At 42.6% G+C, this 23070-nt stretch overlaps 1 protein-coding gene across 1 annotated transcript in view; it reads right to left on the bottom strand.

Moving 5' to 3' along the window:
• tsnare1 (T-SNARE Domain Containing 1) overlaps positions 1-21826 on the bottom strand; it is a 142271-nt gene extending 120445 nt beyond the window's left edge. The window contains exon 1 of the mRNA XM_042107860.1: positions 21773-21826. The gene's annotated coding sequence lies outside the window, so the exon portion shown is untranslated. The remainder of the gene's footprint in view (positions 1-21772) is intronic.
• Positions 21827-23070: the final 1244 nt, after the last annotated feature.

The following is a 23070-nucleotide window of genomic DNA, read 5'->3' as shown; positions in this document are numbered from 1 at the left end:
CATTGTGGCAACCGGGGACGTGCGCGGCTCTTATGATGAACTGGTAGCTGGCTGCTATCCAGATTAGACGCCTAATAAGAGGGGAAAGCGCAGGCGATTTTGAGCGCGAGTTATTTATGACGTGCACTACGGCTTCGTTGTCGCTGTGGATTAGCACGCTCTTGGAGGTCCACTCCTTCCCCCAGAGTAGGGCCGCAATGACTACGGGGTAGAGTTCGAACACGGCTGACGATTCGTTTCCGTTATTAGCGCTCTGAACTCTAGTGGCCAAGGGGATGCAAACCAGCGCCCTTTGAAAAAGCCTCCGAAGCCTATTGAGGGGGCTGCGTCTGTGTACAGCTGGAGGTCTTCTGGATATGATTGGCAGTCGTCGTAGAACATGCACAAACCATTCCATTCGTCTAAAAACATCCTCCAGAGTTTGAGATCGGCCAGGCACTGGGCATCTAGATATACTACGTCTTCGAGAGATGGGGATGCTGAGGCGCAGTTTAGGAGATGCGAGATGAAAGGGCGGCCCTGGGGAATGATTCGCATGGCGAAATTGAGGTGGCCTAGAAGGGAGAGAACTTCTTGTTTGGTGTGAGATGGTGAGGTTATAAACTCGTTCAACAGTAAAGAGATTCTGTCTTTTTTCTCTTTGGGGAGAGATGAAGAGAATTCTTCGGTATCTAAAATGATGCCGAGGAATTCGAGTCTGGATAAGGGACCGCACGTTTTCTCTTCTGAGAGTGGGACTCCCAGTTTGTTGAATACGTCAGTTAGCGTAGAGATGCCTAGGGCCGGTGGGTAGGAATGGGGGATAACTACTAGAAAGTCGTCCAGAAGATGAACGAGAAATGGGAGCTTATAGTTATTTAGGAGAATCCAGCACAGGGCTTCTGATAGCGTATCGAAAATTTTGGGACTGCTGCGGCAGCCGAAGGTGAGGCGAACTGCAAAATAGTATCTCCTATGCCATTTGACTCCAGAATTCGAGATCAATGGGCATGACTTTGAAGGCTGAGGTGATGTCCGCTTTAGCTAGCCAGCAACGTCTACCTGCCTTTTTGATCAGAGCGATAGCGTCATCGACAGAGTGGTAGTGCAGCGAGAACTCTTCTAGTGGAATCAGACTGTTAATGCTGGGAGTGGTACTATTGTGCGGAGCTGAGAGGTCGATGATAAGTCTCTTTTTTCCTGAGTATTTGCGCGTAGCTACGCCTATGGGGTTGATCCTGTAGACTGGGAATGGAGGCATGGTGAACGGACCGATCGTAAAACCAGATTCGACCTCTTTGCTTAGGAGTGAGGTGACTACCTCCGGATCTTTGACGGCAGATTGTAGGTTTTTACAAACGAAAGACTCTGTAGGTCTTGCTAAAACACCTGGATGGAACCCGTGCTTCAACCCTGAAGTCAAATAATCGCAAAATCCCCTATTTGGATTGGACTGAAGTTCTGAATGGAGAGCAGAAACAATGATTGGAGTAGAGAGATACTTTTTTAAACTTTTTATATATGTTCTTGAGTGCGGAACAGACTGACTTGGCATGGGCGCCTGCGCAGTAGCTGCAAACGTGGAGGTAACGGCAGGAGGATTGGCGACACTGAGCGAAGTTAAATCTTCGGCAGATTTTCTCGACCTTTCCAGGAACGCTCGTCCTCTTCCCTGGCTTCTCCTGCCGTAGCATCAGGGATGCGGGGAACATAGGAAGAGGATTTAGGGGCTGTGGAGCTGGTGCTGGGGAATTGATGGTCGGGGTTGACTAGTGGACACTCGGCCGCGCCGTGACTGGGGCTATTGCAGAGGGGACAAGATGGCTTAAGTCCTAGGAAAACGCGGTTATGGAGCTCCATATCGAGCGCGCCCCAGTAGGGGTTTTAGTTCCAGAGGCCGACTCTGGCAGCGCATTTTGCTGAAAACAGCCGGTGGTAGCCTACGTATGAAAATGAGCTCCACCGTAGGATACGGCTAGGCCGGCGATGATGGCCGGGTAGTCATTTAGCTTAGTCATCTGCGTCGACTGGAGAACACGAAACAGACGACTTCTGTGTAGTTGGCAAAAGCTATGGTGAACTCGGGAAATGACAGGGTTTTTTGATGCTGGGCCAGAATCTTTTTTTTTTTTTTTTTTTTTTTAGAGAAAAACCAGTTCGCCGCAAACTAGATCCCGGTTATGAGAGGGAATAGGAAGGGAGGGAAGAATGGTAGAAAGGTCTACGTCTGCACCTGACAAGATGAGGTTCCTGGTGGGCGCTGTGACGGGTGGTGGTTCGAATGCTGCAGCGTGAGGAGGCGGTGGCAGGGCCTGTGCTGTGGCTAAAGAATAGTTTTGCTGCCGGAACGGGACGTCGTGGTCCGAAGCACTCGCGGAGTGCTGATGACCCGCTGCTGCGGGCTGGTCTAGCGCGGAGCCGGGGAAGAGATGGGAAGGGAGAAGAGGGGGGAGGGAGGGAGCGGTCGCTGACGCGACCGGAAGGGGAGCAACCTGGGACAGGGTCGCGGGAAGTGGGACGGGGAAGGAAAGAGGGTTAGGGGGAAGTAGCGACGCTGTCGCTATCGGCGCCGACTAAGACCAGGTGCTCGCTAACTCATAAGAGAGATGGGGAGCTAGTGAGGTGACTCTTCGAGCTGAAGCTTCGTGAGTTGAGGCGTGCTGTACAGACGTGGCTCCCGGGATGGAAAGGGGAGGGGGAGAGGGGGGGAGGGAGCAGTCGTCGGAACGACTGGAGGTGGGGCAGGCCTGGACCGAGTCCTGGCTAGGGGAGGTGGATGGGGGAGGGAAAGAAGGAGTGGGGGGGGGGGAGTAGCGACGCTGTCGCTACCGGGGCCGTCTGGAAAAGTGGGGCTGGACCCGGAAATACGGCGGAGATCCGGCGGGAATGGGCCTGAGCCGCTGACGTGGCAGTGGCTGTGGCTGAAGCAGCGGAATGATACGCTCTGAAGCGTGTGGTGCCGGAAAGTGCTGTCGGCGTGCCCGGTTCGCGAGGTGGCTGGTGGTGTGTGCTTCGTCCGGCTGAATGGCCGGCGGAAGGAACCGCGTCGGGATGCCAGAAGGAGCAGCTTGCTTCCTGGTCTGGGGAGGAAAACAAAGTGAGGGAGCGGGAGGGCGAAAAGACCGGGTTATCCGACTGCGTTAGAAGGCGGAGGAGATGGAACTTCCTATCCGACATGCGGCATCGCGATGCCGCGGGAATGGAGAGTGCTGCGGATGCGAGCCACTGTCCAGTGGGTAGGGTCAACGCCTTGCTGGCGCTGGGTGGATTTCCAGTTCCATGAGAGCTGTCTTGTCAATGCGAACGATACGCAGACTGAATGATTTCGCGAACGTCGGAGCGTGTGACGTATGGAAAAGGAGGTCGGCTTAAATAGGCCTACCCTGCAGCGGCAGTGGGTGAGTTAATTGCTGTCAATCATCCCGAAGGCTCCACCCGAACTTTGTTTATAAAACATCATGAAGCGGAATGTGCAGGAGAAGACTTTACACAGTGGTTCTGACTTTCTGTATAAGATCGGGGGGCGAAAAATGAATGCAACTCTGGACTGAAATAAATGTTGTAATGTTGCATGAGGTTGTCAAAACAATGCCAAGGCAAATGGGAGCTGTGATCGAGGCTAAAGGTGGTCCAATGACATTTTTGAGTGTTTTTTATTTAAGCAATATAGCACGAGTGAGAGTGGGGTTGGTCATGGATATTCCCACGGGTGTTGTTCGGCCGTAGCCACAAGGCCGGAGGCCGAGTGGCGCAGGCAACAACAGCCGTGGAAATATCCATGACCAATCCCACGATCACGAGTGCTATATTGCTTTTATACAACAATTCTACAACAAACTAAATAATCTGAAAACACCCCATTATTGTTTAAAAATGTTAATTTCGACATCGTTCTTATGCATCAAAAAATAGTTATTTTCAATACAGCATCTTGGTTGCTAGGTAACCAACATTCCAGATCCCTTGTTACGGGTCTTGGTGGTTTACATGTCTTCTTGAAAGAAATGTTGTATCTTACTTACATTGAGTTGACTGTGTGGTTTAATCCACAGATGTGGTGAAGCACTGTTTCGTTACGGTTTGCTAAGGAGTAACCCATTGCTTGAAATAGTGGAGAGCTGGGAACATTGTGTCAAATCTTCGCATTGTATCGCGGAGTGATTTATTATTAGCTGTGCAAAGTCTGAGTTGAAATGTCCAGGGATATTCCAACTCATGGAACGTCTCTCGGCCAATCAGAAACAAATAAATAGTTCCATAGAACCCAATTGTTGTATAATTAAGCTTTTTTGGGCTAAGTAGTGTATACATCAACTGTGAGGTAGATGTGTTGCCAATTGTCTTTCTGCCGAACGACGAGACATATTAGAAAATCTACCGCTTGCATTGCCCCTAGCGTAAGGGTCTGAAGATTTATGTAAATGTGATATTTCAGTCTTTACTGTACATGACTGTGTGTAGACTGAGGAAATAAATACGTACATGCATTTTAAGATTAGTCATACCTAATAAAATGGAAAACTTGAAAACTTTACTAATGCACTATAGGCACACAGACAACAGACACACACACACACACACACACACAGACTACGGGGAAGGGATTGAGATGAGGGACATAAAGCTCTCTCTGTAGAGCCGAGTATACACCAGCTGGGCAGAGATTCCTCTCATACTCCTCAGTTATCCCCAGCCCCTTCCCCTTATAACACCAACGGCTTAATTGGCCATGGAAACGGCAGACATGTTGGTCCCCGCACCAATTTAACAAGCACCTTCAAACCGCACAGGCGGCAGGGATCGGTCTGTGGCTCCTGAGAGATGGGACACTGCCACAGTCAGAGGCAGAGACCAGGAGAAAAAAATGTGAAAGACAAAAACAGATGAAAGAGGTGACGAAAGAGTAAAAGTATGAAAGACTTGAACATGGGGATGACATGACAAGATTTGAACAGCAGGGGAAGTCTGCTACTGAAGAGGGATAACGTCTGGCAGGCATCCCCACTGGACTACTGGGGACACCAAAGGACACCTCTGGTCCACCTTCACTTAAAAATAAAAGTCCTGGTGCTCATCAGGCTTGTGCTTTCCTTTTTCATGTCCCTAAAAGCGGAAACAATTGTTGAAGACACAGAAACGTGTGTCCTTGTCTGTTGTGAGGGCCTTGTTAAAATGAATGTTCAAACTGAATATAAGGAGACTGAAGAAATATTACGAGCATGAAACACGAGACGGAAATTATTTTTCAGAGCAACTCATTTAAAGTCAGGAAGGAGAGGCTTTGTAAAAATCATCACACCAGAGAAATGAAAGTGTCAAAGCAATGAAAGGACAGAAGGAAAAAAGCCATCTGTTTAATGTCATTCATTATTTTGTTGTCCATCAACATCCTGTCAATATTGTCAACACTCAGATGAAAAGACAACCAACTGCAAGTCACTATCTCAAACGCGTGTCATGGTTTATTTGGGGGACAATTCCATGGAATTTTTTTTTTTTTTGTAACATCCATAATGCCAATAAAATGTGATGGTATGTATGATGTGAATGATACATGAAATTTGAGCATTTGCTATTTTTGGCAGAAGAATGTACATGAGAAAAAATGCACAAAAAATGAATGTTATCATTCACGTCATACAAATGCCAAGGTATTTCACTGGCGTTATGGATGTGACAAAAAGTCAATTTTCGGTGGAATTGCCCTGGGTCATTACGTGACCAAGCATTTTTTATTGTTGTTTTATAGGAATATTTGGTATGTTCTTTATAATGTCTTGTGAACTTGAGACTCTGGCTGTTCTTCTGTAGACTTGAAGATATTGAAGTGTCTATGTAAGACTATGTAAGAGATGCTCTGGATAGTATGCTGTACACATTAGTGTCTCTCTCACAGCAGCACTAAGGCAATATGTAAAAGAAGAGTAAGAGAATATAATGAAAGGACTTTGCAATGTCTAATCCCCTTTGCATGTGACTGCAAATGAGCAAATGCTTTTATCGCCAAGATGTGTGATCTGAACGATGGGGTGGAGTCAAGGTGTGTGTGTGTGTGTGTGTGTGTGTGTGTGTGTGTGTGTGTGTGTGTGTGTGTGTGTGTCTGTGTGGAGGGGGTTCAGACAGGCGGGTGCACCAGGTGAGCATCAATAACACTCCGAAGCCGGTCCATCCCCGTGTCCTCTGGGCAGTGAGGAGGGGAATACAGAATGCTTTCACATGACCTATCGTCGCCCCCCGGGCCAACACGAGGGGAAGGGACCTTGACGATTTAATTTGTTTGAGAGGACCGAGGAGCGGCTCCTCTGAGCACTCGTTTGATTGGATTGTCAATGGCGGATGAGGATGAGACAAACAGATTTTTTTTTGGAAGGAGAGAAGGGAGGAAGGGAGGAAGGAAGGAAGGATGGATGGATGGATGGATGGATGGATGGATGGATGGATGGATGGATGGAAGGCAAGAGGGGAGAAAGTCAGGGGGTTGGCGTGCATACCGAGTGCGGTATGGTATTCGCTAGGGGTTTTCGTGCATACTGAGTGCAGTATGGTGTTCGCCAGGAGGCTGTTGAGTGCATACCGAGCGTGACTTGGTAGTTCACCGGGAAGCTGTTCATTATTCTGTCGGCTCTCTGCTTCATCAAGACTGGTGAATTGCTCTTTTTGTGTCATTGCCTTGACGGTCTGGCGGGATAATGAACGACAAACCATTGCAAAGTTCTGAGACTCAAGACTTAAAGTCTCCATTTGGCTAGAACATGACCTGGCAAGAAAGGTACACTTTTAGATGCTCTGCCTGGGAAGTATAAGTACGTTTGTGCGCGCTAATGCTGAAGAAGGATTCATTACTCTATTATTACTTATTCTCTTTTACTAGTCATTTATTAAATTAAATAGTTTAGTGTTTCAGTGCATGTATTAGTCTCTTGTCTCAGATTACCCTGGAGGCCACAAACTAACTTATCTTCCGCACACAGTACAAAAGCTTCTTCTTTTCTTTTCCCTGTTCGGAGGCAGTTCTCTGGCCAAGTGCACAATTTATTCCCCCAAAAAATGGAAAACAACAACTGTTGGCTAAATAACAAACCCCTGGGCTGTGCAGGGCGCTCATCAACACACTTGACAGAGAAGCAGTTTTATACACTGTCCTGAGCTGGCACCTGCCCTGATGGATGCCCAGCTGAAGCAAATGCGCCAATGCCAAGCTTCAAGACAAATGGAGGGTTATTTGGCAAATTCCAGAGCAGCTGCATTCACTTTGTTTGTGTGTGTGTGTGTGTGCGTGTGTGTGTGTGTGTGCATATGTGTGTGTGTGTATTTGGAGCTGAAAGAGAGGGAGGTAGGACCGAGAGGGAGAAGTATAGTCAACAACTGTGCACCCCCCCCCCCCCCCCCCAAGACAAAAAAAATACATATTTCACCCATACAGTACAACTAAAAGATAAGAACCACTATCTTAGAAATTCTTGACATACAACCTCAATACCCTTTGAAGACTTAGAAATCAAATATTCATGCTGCGGAATGCAAGATCCAAGATCATATCTCCATGTCCAAATAAAAACGAATGCTGAATCATAGTGCCTGTGCTTCCTCCTGCTGTGGACTCCTGGACTGCTCAGGTTCCAGCCTTCCGGCCTTGAGGTTCTATTTATACTAATAGTCCAGTGCAGTCCACGCTGGAGTTGCTGTATACAAGCTGTTGTGCGTGTACACTATGGAATAAGTCCATGAATAAGTGTTTTGCAATATTACTCAAAAAACTAATAACAAAAAAAACCCATAAAATTCCATAACAATTAAGCTTATCATTATGCATTCCTGAATGTATTATGAAGCATTCATGTAATCTGTTATGATGCTGTTGTTATTATAGCATTTCATATGTATTGTTAAGTATGATAACACATAATGCATTTTTCTCTATTCAAAAAAAGAGGGTAAGGCAACATGTAATGTATGCATTTTGTGTTTTAAATTCTAGATTGGAGTCCATTGTATTGAATAATAAAGTATTCTGGATTATTTTCGGTCTGTATTGTTGGTTGATTGGTTTATTCACAAAAAGGGGGGGTGGGATCCACATAGTGTGCTGAGGTTGATTGTAATGGCTGGCTGTAACAAAGCTACTCCAGGGCTCAGAGGGGCCAACCCTCCCGTGAGCATTCATGGCGTTCTGGCTGCAGGTAGAGATGATGGCAGATGGGCAACGGGACGTCCAGGATAGGCCCTTCTGGTTGTCCCCCTCAGCCACATATGTTTCACCCTGCGGATAACGCTTCCTGGGAACAACCTGCCTGCAGTCTCACACTGGCTCTCTCCACGCATACCAAACCCCAACCAGGAGAGAGGGGAAAGACAGACAGTCATATTGAGAAGCACACTCAGCCACACACACATACACACAAAGCTCTCTCTCTCTCTCTCTTTCACACACACACACACACACACACACACACACACACAAAGCTCTCTCTCTCTCTCTTTCACACACACACACACACACACACACACACACACACACACACACACACACACAAACACACACACACAAAGCTCTCTCTCTCTCTCTCTCTCTCTTTCACATACACACACACACACACACCTGGCCTGTTGGTAGGCATCCAAATCCTTGAAAGGTAAAAGTGTTGGCAACCTTCATTTCACAATAGTTCCAATCATCTCTGAGCACATGCAGAACCTTCCCATGTGCCCACAATAAGCATGTACAGACCATTTATACAGATAGCCACATGTATATTTCTCTACCATCCGCCTGCAAAGTCTGAGCTCCTCACCTGGACAGAGTTCAGGGATGTGGTTTGATTCAGGAATGACCACCACTTTCTTTAGGTTACAAGATATTGTAGATATAACAAAGGTCTAACAAAGATTGCTGCCGTTCAACTGGCAACGCCATCTAAAGCTATGGGTTTCATGTGCAAAAACACATTGATACTGGAAGCACCAAATATCATGGCACCAAATATATATATTGGCACCAAATATCTTAAAAAACTATACATCTATTTTATGACGACTTTATATTAGTCCTCATATAATGATCAGATTAAATTTAACCCCTAAGCATCTCTGTTTTCATCTAGTTAATTGTATTTATATAACATTTTTATATAGGAAATATTTTATATAAATTGTATTTAGATAAATTATTATTTCATATAGGAAATAAATAATCATAAAGCCGTACTTACCAGTTTTAAAACATGTTATTGACTACTTATGAATGTGTTCAAAAACCATGGGTACCATTAACCAAAGATACTGCACATTGAATCTCTTTCATTCAGTGTGAATAAAATGTCACTACATGGAAACGGGGCCCACTCTCACACCTCCCACATAGGCTATGTACTGTACATGCATGCCTCTAAATGCTCATGTACTGACACATAACTCAGCACAGTGCAAGGTAGGCTATTAGGACAGGGTAGGCTTACCACACACACACACACACACACACACACACACACACACACACAGACACACACACACAATACTCTAATGATGGTCTTCCCACCAGCTCCTACATTTCTCATGTTCACAAGTGTTAGTCTGTCAGTGTCTCATGGTGACATGGGGTTTAAAGGGGAGTAGTGAAGACCTCTGACGCCACACAGCAGATGGCTGTATATGCTGTCAATCTCACTTGCATCATTAGTCTTCAGTCATCAGCCATTAGTTCACAAGAAGTTCCAGGAAATATTTGGGATTTTCATGATGTTTTTCATTTGAAAAGGCACTGCTGTAAAGTTGGCAGCTAGCCTGGCCTAATGTAAATAATAAAAAAATACTGTTGCATATTTTTTAATTAAATAAAATACAGGTAACACTTTACTTGACGGGTGAGTTCATAACACATTCATAGCACCTGTCATAAACTGCACATAAAGCATTCCTGTTTCATGAGACATGATTCAACATTCATACCAAACCTTTCATGAATGTGGAAAACAGACCGACAACAACTTGTCAAAATAAAAGTCCAACAATCGCAAAGCGGCATTGCCGTTTTTGTTCCAAACCTGATCACGTCCCATCTGAGTCCCTACTCCAGTGCCAAAAAGACAGAACATGGTCAAGCAAATATTTTTTATTTCGTAAAAATGTATTTGTTTTATGATGTAACCTTTGCAGATGATTTCTCATCTTTTGCTACTGGGAATGTCTAACCGTTCCAGGTTACACAAATACGGGTCAGCTGAATGTAGGCTAGTTTACTTCCCAGTGTTAAACTCCGTGATTACGAATACTTCCCAACTTGCATAGTAAAGTGACATTCGATGTAGACTTCATAAGATATTCATGAAATATGTGCAAAGGCTGGAGAGAAGAACGGCAATGCAGCTTTGCGATTGTTGGACTTTTATTTTGTTGTTGTCATTCTGTCTTCTACATTCATGAAAGTTTGGTGTGAATGTTGAGTCATGTCTCATGAAACAGTCATGAATGCTTTATGTGCAGTTTATGACAGCTGCTATGAATGTGTTATGAACTTACCTGTCAAGTAAAGTGTTACCAAAATACATTACTGTAATAGGTTTTGAGCAATGAATATGCACCAATAACTCATTAGACTATTGCAGTCGGCCTGCAACTCATCAATCCATGTATATACTATAGCTTACATCTCTCTTCCACACATTTTCAAATTTAACTGTTTTAACCGATGCACAGTTGGCATCACAGTTAACCTGTAACCCTATTGGCCTAATCAATCCTAAAATGAATGTGATGCATATAAACTCTACACAAGAATATATTCCAGCTTGAGGTATAAAAAACTGAAACAGAACCCAGAAGAGCCCTCTGAGGTAGCTGGTACTGCAGCTAAGCTAAGCTAACTAACTTAACAAAAACAAGAACATTCAGACTAGCAGTGTTCCCAAACCACGAATTTGTGTGACTAAAATCCTCTCTGTCGACATAGGAAGCAGAGGCTAATCCTGACCCACTACGGGCTCAGTGACCACAACCTAGCAGTAGTAACAGATAAACCTGACTGCCAAAACGAGGACAGAACATATGGTCAGTAGCAGACAGGGGGCGGTTGAGAAAGAAGCACACTTTCTTCTTGTATGCAGCAATAAGAAAAACTGTTTTCTGTTAAAAAGTTGAGGGACCCGTTTCTGCTTTGGCAGCTAAATGTATCTCAAAACGTGACATGAAACACTTTAGCCCTAAATGTATATACGGTTAAATATACAGTATTCGGTACACATTGCAGTTAGACATGTTTAAAGTAACAGATGTGTGTGTGTATTTATGTGTGTGTGTGTGTGTGTGTGTGTGTGTGTGTGTGTGTGTGTGTGTGTGTGTGAGTGTGTGTGCATGTGTGTACAGTATGTGTGTGCGTGGGTGTGTTTATGTGTGTGTGTGTGCGTGCATGCGTGTCTGTGCGTGTGTGTGAGTGCATGTGTACTAAGTGTGTGTGTGCGTGTCTCTTTATGTGTGTCTGTGTATATGTGCATGCGTGCGTACGTGTGTGGGTTTTTGTGTGCATGCGTATGTGTGTGTGTTTTTTCATTTTTAACTAGGTGCCACTATACCTCAAATGAGTGGATATTGGATGGGAAGACATGGCCGCTTGAGACCAACATGCGGAAAAAAGTTGGTCATCCTAGGCCCTACGGTTCTCCGGATATTCACAGAAAACTTTGTCCGGCCTGCCCTCCTTTCGGGGGGCCCAGTGAGGCAGATGGGCGACGGATCAAAACGAAAATCAATGGTTCCGTGTCATCCTTAGTGTCAGACCCGGGTTATTTCAAGGTAAAATAATTCAGACATTGTGTTCACACATACAGCCAGCCTGTTTGAATCTCGGATCATGTCCGGAGTCCAGTACTTGTTTAGAAGGGGTTAAAGAAGTATTAGTACATCACCTCAGAGGAAATCACTCTATTGATGCTTCATTCCTTGCGCCCTCCCTCCCTTCCTCATTCCCTTTTTCATCCTTATGGCGTTCTAGAGTAAACTTTGGCACTCTGGTGCCCTTGTCAATACTTCCTGGAACAAATAAAGTTAGAGAGCAGAACCAGGAACTGATTTCATTAGAGGCTGCCATTTGTGAGTGATTAAAGGCTGTCTTCACTCGGCGCAACACTGAGCACAAAGTTCTCAGAGGTTAATAACCAGCAACAATCAATTACTTAACTATTCACTTATAGTCAATGGTCCACCCAAATCAAGAGAAAAACAGTGAGCAAAAGGACTAAAATGCATTTTCTTTCACATCACCGTAGAGATTTGCACACAGTCTAAATGGCCAAACAAGTAAGTGCAGCGTTTTGTTCTTCTGCCAACCCCATATCACTTCAGACAGAACACCCTGAACGGTTGCAACACTGTCTGATATGGTATCCGTGAGGAATCTGCCTACAAGTCCTCTCTTTGCTTTGCACAGCTAACAAGATCCCACAACTGCACACATCGCAGCTGAGATTGCACCAAAACAAAGAGTTGCTACTAATAAATACAGAGGAGCTAATAAGACTTACCGTAATTTCCCAACTATTAGCCGCGGCTTATTCATTGATTTTGCTAAATTTCTTCAGCTATGAGGTTAATACATGGGGCAGTTCATATGGTATTATTATGGTTTTGTTTCTGTTAACTTGCATAAAACACTGTCCTGCGGCTTATACACAATGTAGCGGTTGTGTACACATAATTAACAAAACCAATTTAATTACACACTGCTAGGAAAAGTAAGGGGACTACTATTATGAAGTATTATTAAGAGTCCAGCAGTGTTGGTTGTTATGGAAACGGATGTATGAAGTTAATGGGGTGTGCATGCGATGTAGAGTGAGTGAACAAGTTGAGTAAAAGTGTAATACGCATTCTGTGTGTCTCTGCTCATTCCTAAACACAATAGTAGCGAAGGAAATTACTGTATTACATGGCTCTTCATGCTGCAGAAAGCTCCATTCACTTGAATGGGCCTTCACAAAGTTCGGAGGTCTGATATTTCTGTATAACAGACCGTTGCTAAGTAAGTATAACACACCCCTGCCAAGGAAAATAGGTTTTGTGCTTCTTATTCATGTCTTTCATATCATACTGCAAGTAGTCTGGTCGCTTATTGCAATGGAACTTAATTCAAAAGTGAAAGCAGATGGTTGACCAGCTGTGTTCTAAAGAATGTTTGATTCACGTTCAACGAGTGTTGCGAACTATTTGTTTCTTAGCAAAAGTCACGATGAAAAGGTAACAAGTATGTAAAGAGTCATATCGTGTGGAGTTTATTTTGTCATTTTAGCAAGTAGCCATGTAATTAGCGGGATAATGTATAGAACGCCTGTTATTATCGGAAAATAAGTCCCTTCAGGATGGGTTGGGACTTATTTTCCGATAATGACCGCCGTTCTACATTATCCCTTACCTCACAACCTGCTCACATTGCACTTAGAAGGCTTAAGCCATTCACACATCATGTCAACAGTATACCATGCTTTTACAGTAAATGCAGTCTCCTGAACTGACACCTAACAAACTTCTCTGCACACAATTATGTAGGCCACTCTACAACATGCCCACCTACACAAAGTATTGTCTTCAGGTGTGTATTAAAGTTTGTATTTTGTGTGTGTGTGTGTTTGTGTGTGTGCGTGCGTGCGTGCGTGTGTGTGTGTGTGTGTGTGAAAACACTTCCACTGTTACTGTCTGGCAGACATGCAGTTTAAAATTGCCAAGACTAGCATGAAGTTCATCTATCAACAGTTTTTAATATCAAGTACCTGTGCTATCTACTGTACAGAAAAGATCAATCAATGGCTGGCAAGGTATTATCAGCAATAAAGAAAGGACAAGAGTCCAGACACTCTCCTTACAGCTTAGGGTCAACACGAGGTGGAGGAAGCACTACCATTTAAAATTCCAGGCATTCACACTCACTTCAGCTAAAAGCCCATCTGCCACCACCACCAACCAGCCAAACGCTCCCTCTGGACCCATGCCACATCCTCGAGAAGGGGAGCAAATCTCCTTTACAGCCCGCACTGGCCACTTGTAGGACTCAACAGCCAGATCTCGTTTAGTGTTCCTCTAGTCTACACCACCCCTACAGCCCTCCTTTGCGTCAGACGGGGGCCACTTCTCCCCGTCAGCATGGAACTCTGAATCTGCGGTCCAGCTGATTGTTTTAATTACAGCCGAGCCTGCTGTCCGGCAATTATTCACAGATCACCGGCTCCCCACCTTGTCATCAGAGCTGCAGGGACCTGCCATCTTCCCGTATATCAGAATCCTCCAGACCTTACTCATCTGACTGTCGCACAATGGTGCTCAATTACCCTCCCCGATTTCGAGTCACTTACTTATGCAATCAAGTAATTACAACCCAATCTCACTCCAGTGCTCACTCTTGACATAATCTCAGGATTGGCAGGAACATTATTTTTAATGATGTGCCCTCTTTTTTCTTTCTGTGATATGTGATGATTGTTATTTTAATTACTGTTTCATTGTGGCGACTCTCTTCAGCAATCTCATCAAGAGTATGCATGATAGAGAAAAGAACCTTTAACCTTAATGTGTATTGATTTGTTTCAATTCAGTCCTTCTAATACTAAGAATCCTTTCATTAATATTATATTTTTTTCCCCCATGGAGATAGATATTCTATTAAATCCACGTCAGCAACAAAAAATGTCCTTTCTCTACCTTAAAGGTGCCATGTGGAAGAATTGAGGTGAAAATATCCAAAAAATGAGCTACACGCATCAAAAGAATGAGAAGAAATAAGGGCGATGATGTCATTAAAAAAATGACAAGGTATAGTGCTGCAGAGATATCAACCTGAATTAGCATGCTAAATTACTAGCCACAGCCCGACAGGTATCATAATACCAGTTTCGGCCATGGGAGGCGGTATGCGGGCAACATAACCACCAGCCAAACTGCAATACACGTTTCTCGGTTGTTACTCTAGGGTAGACCAACTCACTTTCTGGAGGTATACTGGCCCCATCTTTTATGGAATGTGGAGTATGAATTGATTTTTTGGCGGACATTACACATGGCACCTTTAAGGCAGAGAATATGCAATACAAAGACAACAATATATTCACAACGAGTAGTTTTCCAATTTATTGATGCCTTCTGTACTCGGTCAATGTATGCCACTCCTTCCTTGAAATGACTTGAAAAGGCTGTCGTTTGCACAATTTCACAAATAATCACCGTCGCAAGGGGGTGCGAGGCGACCTTGACAGGTGCGAGGCCCTTTTCACTTATAGGCTATGTGCATGAAATCATACGTGCATGCCACCTGTCGGTGCGTTTTGATAGTAGGTAGCCCAGGCTAATAGGCTACACCAGCTTGTCTTTAAGAGGGGGAATTCTAGGCTATAGCCTATAACATTAGCTGAGTCACATAGGCTATTTGGCCATAAGCCGTTTAGGCTACATCACGAAACCAAACTAGTCTAACAAAGCACTTTAACAGGGGGAATTTATTTGGCATGAATCATTGTGTTGAACGCTATTGTCAATGAGCAGAAACACAATCGACATTCAAACTATTGATAACATATGCACTATGGAAACTGGTCTGTTATATCCTGTCATATATGTCATATCCTGACTCAGAAAAAAAAAAAATTCTTGCTTACTTTGCTGCAAATCAGCCATGAAATCATAGGCCAGCTTGCAGGTAGCCTAACGTCTTTTTCAATTCATAGAAGGGCAATCCCACTAGTCTCTCCTGTGACATGGAGGTGCGCAAATAGCCTAGTTTTTAATAGCCTGTTCAACTTCGAAAAGCTTCGTTCACCCGATGCCAGTCACTGATCGCAATTTAAAAGTTCGGGAAGGTTCGTTCAATCTTTTTAAGTTTGTTAGTAGTAGTAGCCTAGTAGTAGCCTAGGCCTATCTGTCCCCTTTTGAATTACAGTATAGCTCGAGCCTATATGAGCCTACAGTGCGTTAATGTCATCTTGCAGACTGCGAGGCCCATCCGACGCGAGGCCTTGGGTGACGGCCCACATTTTGCTGTTTTCATGAATACAAAAGTTGGGTGACCCTCCTCCTAGAATGAAAAAAAAATGGGTGGCCCTCCCCTCAACAAAGAATAAAAAGACATGACCCTCCCCTATTTTCCTCCGGTGGTCCATTTCATAAATACCGAACGGTCCCTTATGGAATTCTAGCCAACATGTACTTTAACACCCAACAGCAGAATACGATACCCATTCAGCAGAATCAGTATCTCTTAACTAACGCATTTTGGTGAGCTTAAATCCCTAAGCATAACCCAGGGGCCTCATTACAGGAAAATATCCTAACTGCTTGTCATATGTTAACTTAAGTTTCAAAGATAGGAAAAATCCTGTCATCCTATTACAGAAGCAGTTCCTAAACTCATGGTGGTGTCCTATCTTAACTTAAGAAATCCTAACTGTAACTGTCAATTAGATTTTTAAACCTGCAATCGTCCTGTCATGCCTGTTTATATGCTTAGAATATATGCATACCTGTATCTATGATTAGATACAGGTTGCAAAGATGGTGTTCTAAAGAATCTTTGACAGTTGGTTGCTTAAGATAAACAAACCAAACCAAGCTTCAAAAATAAAGCCAAGGCACGTCCGTGAATTTAAGGATTTTAACCGCAGGCTGTGAAGTTAAATGCTAGTCTCTTTTAAGGAGGAAACCCATGCTAAAACAAAACCTGTAGTCACAAATTTGACCCTGTTGGTATGTGTTGTAGTTTGTGATTCCTACAGTGTAAAAAATGTATTAATGTCTTACAAACATTGTAAAAATATTTAAATAGATTTGGAAAGTCACCACTATGGTCACCTGTATGGTTAGATTGGTTTGTTTAGATCCAGTGAAATTGCTGCCTTGACAATGTTATGTCATGGCTTCGGTGCTCTATATCAGAGAGAAATAAGCTAGGCCTGAAAGCGTTCACTTGACAACAACAAACGGGCGATGTTGCTAATGTTTATAGGCTAGCTAGCCAGAAGGCTAACATCACGTTGTTACTCATGAGAATTACTGTTCAATATCACAATTGCCTGTGCTTATGAGTATAACTTAAACAAACAATGAAATGACTTATTTGGGCATGGAACAAGTCACATTTCTTTTTTCCTTTCACTATGTTGAGTGACGTCAAAACATTCTCCTGGGGTCTCTCGCAAAGCTCTCACTTCAAAGCCTGAAGTTCCCAGTTCAGATGTGACGTACCCCTCCTAAACTATAGAATTCTCCCACTTCCCAGGTTCTCATGAACACACCATATATTCATGTATGAACAATATAAAAGACAGGAAGCAAGAGAGTGTCAATATTGATGAAAAAGATGAAAAACAAAAATATATTGATTAATAATAAATAAATAATAGTCTAATATTCTGTTATAATGATTGATATTTATTTGTTATAAATGTTAGGCTATATATGTTTTAAAACACATAGCTTATACATTTTATATTGCTTGTCCAAGTTTTCACTTAATTAACCTATTTAGTGAAATATGCTTTATTTATGGTGTCCCTAACAGTCATAGTCCTCATCTTGTCATAGGCTAGGCAACAACCCAACAAAACTGTTGCAGTCAGTTTTGGAATTTATTTTGAATTTAAGACAGGGTCTGTGCCATCCTAAGTTGAGTTAACGGCCATTCACATCAAGAATGATAATTATAACGATAACTATAACCATAACGATAAAAGCGTCCACACTGACCAACGATAAACAAAGTCTCTCCTTTAATGAATGTGATGGCTAAATATGATGGATTCTGATTGGTTGTAAGCTTTGTATTGTTCTAAAAATCGCTCTGAAAGTGATCCCCAATGATATCGTTCTTCGTTCTTCCCAGTATAGCTCTATCTCCCGACGGGCCTCCTGGATAACCCAAGCATCGGTTGTTTGTTGAGTTCAGATTTTTTTGTTGATGTTATGTGATATTCCAAATAAACAAAAATGGAAGGAGTCAAAGTTTGTCTTGCTCACTGGGTCAGGACAGGTGTTTATTTATTAAATTAGCCATAGGTAGTGACATTACTGAAGCCCCGCCTGTAACTCAGTGTTTTCCCTACTGTGCCTAACCTACAGTATCTTAACATCTGTGTGAGAATATTGTGTTATTTGTGTGAGTGATGCGTGGATGTTTGTGTTAGCTGTGTGAGGTCTGTGTGTCTGTGTGTGTGTGTGTGTGTGTGTGTGTCTGTGTCTCTGTGTGTGTGTCTGTGTATGTGTCTGTGTGTGCGTGTGTGTGTGTCTGTGTGTGTGTGTGTATGTGTCTGTGTGTGTGTGTATGTGTCTGTGTGTGTCTGTGTGTGTGGTTGTGCGTGTGTGTGTGTCTGTGTGTGTGTGTGTGTGTGTGTGTGTGTGTGTGTGTGTGGGGGGGGGGCGAGGACCGCTAAGACGGGAGAGCTGGAGAGGCACTGAGGTGGGCAGCTCTGAGAGACGTGAGTCATGCAGCCACCTACACATGCAGCTAGCATATGACTGAAAGAAAGAGTAAGTAAGAAAGAAAGACAGAAGGCAGTGACAGAGGGAAAGGGTGAAACAAAGAATTTAAATAAAAACAATTAAGGCTGATCTGCCATGGGATTTTCTTCCTACAGATACAGGTTATTATAACCTCTCTGTAAACTTTCAAAGCTTACAATACTTTGGTTTGTCTGTAGAAACCCTCAACACACTATAGTCCAGTCATTTTAAGCCAAAATAGGGGTCAAGGTTGAACAAATTGCAACACAAGCAAACTTAACTAATTTAGAATCCTCAATATGTCCTGAGTAAGGGAAAAAAAGCCCCGAAGAATCCAGATAGGGGAAAGTTTAGAAAAAGACCCAAATATACCCTATTCATGCGCCTATAATGTATACAGTATTTTTCTCACGTGAATAGGGGGAAAAAATTAACCTTCACATATCACCATGAAAATTACTGAGTTGATTACTTACATCAAGACAAACAAAAAATGTATTATACGTTTTTTTAAATTGTTTGTTAACATGGGCAAACAGGGCATAATGTAATTACATATAGTTAATTTAATCACAACGGAGCTAATAGTCCAGGCAAAGGTCTGACCCAAAACTAATTGCAACAGAATTTATTTTCACATTTTTATATTTCAATTGGTGATCTTTACACCATAGTAAAAGACCATGAAAATCCAGTGGAAATATGTTAAAATGAGGGTTGTTTTATGCATTATTCTTCAGCAAATACTGACAAAAAATGAATTAGAATGTTGTAGAATACACATTCTAAAGAATATCTGACCCCATCTAACTTAACATGGAATTTTAGAATCTTGCATTGTTGAGGAACATTCTTTTATTTTCAAAGAGTGAATTCCTTTGGCTTATTTCAGACTGGTTTGTTGCAAAATTGGTGTCTATTTTTACATTGTGGCCCTTTGAATCAATGGAAATGGTTGTTGAATCTTTAAATAGAGCCAAGTGGGTCTTTGCATGTACAGTAAGTGTTCCACAATGTGTAATCTGTACAAACACATAGTTAGGAATTATTCAGCCTAGGAAAGTGGTTTTGGTGTTAATCATACGTAATCTGATTTAGAGGTCACTGAAACATACAGTATATCACACTAAAGTATCAGTCCATCATTTTGCAAGTCTTATAGTAATTGACCTCTTGCCCAGGGGTTGACTGATATACTGTCTGTCCAATCAGAGGGGCCTGTATGATGCTCCTTTACTTTGCACAATTTTTATCTAAAACAATAATCGGACAGCACAGTATGTTTATGTTAGTGAATGCAGGAAAATTGTGAAGGCAAAGTTGAAGATGGACATGATCATGTCCTAATTCGACAGAAGGGTGCAGATGGGATGACTGCAGTTAGCCTCCAAGTGACTCTATTGTTGTGACATCTGGCAAAAATGCTATACTAATAAATATAGTTTAAGATTAATAATTAACAATGCATGCCTATGCATAGGTCATGGTTTTACCAAAGTCATAGAACAGTCAAAACTATACATATTCTAAAAGTATATGCACTGTACATGAAATATAGCATCAATCAACTTATGTCCCATCTTCCTCCATACCATGCATAACACATACAGTACTTCTCTATTCTGTATAGGCGAATCAAGTGAACAGCTGATACATTTTGGCCTGCACTATTAAGGGAAACAAATTAAACACCCTAAACTATATATTTTCTGAAAGCATACCTCCGGAGGAGATATAACACCATTTAAGACATTTCCCATCTTCCTCTATGCCATGCACAATACATTGCCCTCTATTCTGTAAAGGCGAATCTAGTGTAAAGTGGATACATTTTGGCCTATACTGTCCAGGAAAAACAAATTAAACACCATAAACTATATATTTTCTAAAAGCATATACCCTCTAGATGAGATATAATACCAGTTAAGACATGTATTATCTTCCTCCATGCCTTGGACAATTTGTTTGTCAAATGTTGCAATTAGTGTTGGGTCACTATACAGTAGCTATACATAATTACATTATGCCCTGTTTGCCCATGTTAACAAACAATTTCAAAAAACTTATAATACATTTTTTGTTTGTCTTGATGTAAGTAATCAACTCAGTAATTTTCATGGTGATATGTGAAGGTTAATTTTTTTCCCCTATTCACGTGAGAAAAATACTGAATAGGCGCATGAATAGGGTATATTTAGGTCTTTTTCTAAACTTTCCCCTATTGGGATTCTTCGGGGCTTTTTTTCCCTTACTCAGGACATATTGAGGATTCAAAATCAGTTAAGTTTGCTTGTGTTGCAATTTGTTCAACCCTTTCTACTAAAATGACTGGACTACTACCACAGAAGTGTAATTATATTTTGAGCATGAATAGTGCTATAAAGTAGCGACATGGCACCTTGCCCTGTTAGCATCACTGTAAGCCCATTCAGTTATAATGGAAATAAACGGTCTCGACTCAAAACACCACCAATTAACGTAATTTTAAAAAAGTTTGAAGTTGGTAGTTAACAACCGTAAATAGACCCTAGGTTGTTTTTACTCCGGAGTTATACTTTAAGATACACATATACTGCACTATGCACTGGGTATCACTACCAGTATTCAATAAAACACACTGGCAGAAGGCACTGAGATGTGCCTCCAAGGGGTGGGGTTTGGGGGGGGGGGGGGGGGGGGGGGGTGATGAGTCAGAACTCACAGATTGGTTGGCTAGGAGACGGGTACACACAAGCTCCCTGCCATTTCTGTGACTGAGGACTGAGAAAGAAAAGGCCTCTTTACCACCAAAACACACACACACACACAAACACAAACACACACACACACACACACACACGAGACAATTACAGACAATCAGAAGCACCCACATTCTCTGCCAGTGCAGAATGCTGTATCACAATAAATAAGAAAAAGCCATTGGCTGAAATATGTATCATTGTATGTAATTTCATGTATACCTTTGTTTGTTTTGGTATAATATTAAGATACATCATTTCTGCCACTCAGAAGCACACACAAAAACTACACAAAAAAGCAAGTCTAGCATGTGTTTGCTCTGAATGCATCCACAAGAACCACAATCACTGCAGCTTCCTGAATGGTGCTAATGTTGCTAGCACAACTAGCAGAGACAGGGAGAGGGGGAAATGAAGCATCCTCACTAGCATCCTCCCCTCCCCCTCTTCTCCATCCTCCTCTCCCCACCTCTCCCTCTCCTCCTCCTCTCTCTCCTGCCCCTCCTCCTGCTTCTCTCACACATAACTGAGGGGACATGTCCATGTTAATCCTGAGAAACAGAGGAAGAAAAGGATTTTACGCACGTTACCTTCCTCTGGTGAGAGCGTGGTGCCCTAGCATTCAGATCAGTCGCAGCTGCTCGGCTAACAACATCACATGACCTATGGACACCTGCTCCTCTCTAGTCATGTGACAGAGTAGAAAGCCAGAGGATTCTGGGTGGTGTAGTTTTATGTGTGGTGTTATACTATATGTTGAGATTGTAGTGTTATTGGCGTGGTGGAAAATATCAGAGACCAGCACACTATTCATGAACAAGGCGACAGCCCGTTTTTTTTTACTTCACGTTCAACAATACACTACTTTTTACATCCTTTTGCGTCACACGTATAACCATTCCAGCCAATCAGAGGCATTCACCATTAGACTATATAGGAACAGGTAGCTGCTCATGCTACAGAGATGATGGTAATATTAAAGTATGATCAGTTTGATTGAAGAGGGAAAATTCATCTGGTTTAGGACACACTGTATGCAATTGTAATCATAGTAAATATCAAAATTATAAAAAAACAGAAACAGAAAAGTACTGTTACCTTTCTGTGAAACTGACCACTCAGTTTGATTAACTATCTCTATCTTAATTCTCAAGCAAGCAAGGAAGCCAGGTAAGACTGAATATGAGACCAAATTTGTGTGTGTGTGTGTGTGTGTGTGTGTGTGTGTGTGTGTGTGTGTGTGTGTGTGTGTGTGTGTGTTTCGTATTTGGGTGTATTATTTAACTTCAGAACACCCATGTGTATTCCCGGTCAAAAATGACCGGCCATTAGAAATGAATGGGTGAGAAAATGGCCAGTGTGTATGAAATTGAGTCCAGGCACATATCTATTGATCAGATGGACTTTATGTGTGCGTCTGTACATTAAAACACACACACAAAGAATACCCTGAATCCCCTGGCTTTCTACCCTGTCACATGACTAGAGAGGAAACACCCTCACTCCCCCTCTTTGCTTCTATGCCAGCCCCCACTGGAACCTTTCCCCAATAGTATTTTCCCCTTTCTGACTTGCATGAGCACAGGTCAATGAGGACTGCAGGCCATAAATAGCAAATTGAGGTTCAAAACTGGTAATATCCAAAAGAATATAAGTTGATACAAAGGTCTATCACAACATCAGATCATAATGTGTTACTATGGATTTATAACAAGTTATAATGCAGCAGCCATTTTTGACTGGGAACACAAAACTAGTAAATGAAACAAATACAACAGGAGGGTTAATATTGGTGTATATGTGAGAAGAACGTAAGAGGCTACAAGTGCAACGGTAGTGTCACCTCTGCTTATCTAAGTCCAATATGCATTTGAAGAGTTTGGCTCCA

This window comes from Alosa sapidissima, chromosome 10, assembly GCF_018492685.1.
Source record: "Alosa sapidissima isolate fAloSap1 chromosome 10, fAloSap1.pri, whole genome shotgun sequence".
In the NCBI taxonomy this organism is placed as follows: Eukaryota; Metazoa; Chordata; class Actinopteri; order Clupeiformes; family Clupeidae; genus Alosa; species Alosa sapidissima.
The sequence above is the reverse complement of the archived record's forward strand: the minus strand, read 5'-3'. Positions and strand labels throughout refer to the sequence as shown.